This window comes from Sinocyclocheilus anshuiensis, unplaced genomic scaffold (assembly GCF_001515605.1).
Source record: "Sinocyclocheilus anshuiensis isolate Anshui unplaced genomic scaffold, SAMN03320099.WGS_v1.1 scaffold187, whole genome shotgun sequence".
In the NCBI taxonomy this organism is placed as follows: domain Eukaryota; kingdom Metazoa; phylum Chordata; class Actinopteri; order Cypriniformes; family Cyprinidae; genus Sinocyclocheilus; species Sinocyclocheilus anshuiensis.
This window is the reverse complement of record NW_015552537.1, coordinates 295,591-296,707: the sequence shown is the minus strand read 5'-3', so window position 1 is coordinate 296,707 and position 1,117 is coordinate 295,591.

Sequence of the window (1,117 nt, the reverse complement as noted above, 5' to 3'; positions counted from 1 at the left end):
TGTTTGAAGGGGACACAAATAATACAGCTAAAATTGTACTTGTAGGGAAAAGTTTACACAGAAGAAAGCCTTACTACTATTAGTGTAACAGGGAGACTGTGTCAAATTAGACAACTTCAAGCTGTTGTGGTCGCGCCGCGACAGAGCTCGTGTCCGCTGTAGACATTAATATCCATCAAGCAGGTAACATTATTGCTAACATAGCAGATTCATTGAAAAATACATTGGCATCATCTGTATTAAAGAGAAAATAGTCACTTCATCTGACGTGCGCGCTTTGAGCATGTGCGCGCGAGGACCAGGGTTGCCAGGTTTTCGCAACAAAACCCGCCCAGTTGCTACTCAAAACTAGCCCAATTGCATTTCGAGGGGGGTTCCCTGGAAAAAAATAAAAATAAAAATCACATTCCGAGGGTAAAATACACGTTTTTCAGCAGGGCTCCTCCGGTAAAATTCACATGCGTTATTGGGGTCGCTTCAACCCGTGGACATGAAAAACAACCAGCGGCAACAGTGTTAAAGTAGCCCATTTCCGCGGACTTGGCAACACTGAGGTGATGTAAAGGAGGAAAGCAGGCATTTGGACCAAATCACTGTGAGGCACGGGAGGGGGAGACTCAAAATGTTTCTAAACTTAAAACGCAGTTTTGCCCCATTTGTGTTGTTTTACTTAAAGTATAAAACATTGTTATTTACAATACACAGCGTGGTTTTTAATCATATATTTAGGGGGGACAACCCTCAGATAGGGGGGTCCTGTCCCCCCGACCCCCCCGGGATTTCCGCCTATGATAACAGGTATAATAAGTCGGTTCTTTTTGAGTTGGATGTGCTACTTCGGCTGTGCGTCCTGCATCATCAACACGGAACTAAAGTTTGATTCAGTTCGATTTGTAAACCGGCTCGACCGGTTACTTCCTGAGAACCGGCTCAAAAGAACGATTCATTCAAGAACCGAACATCACTATTTCCACATTTACGCTCCGTTTCCAAGCAGTTAAAATGACAAATAAATGCATACTCTGAAAGCGCTCCACAAGACATGTGAGATTATATTACTGGATGCTCGAAATTGAACGGGAGAATGCACGTTCTAAACCGCTTATTGTACAGGTAG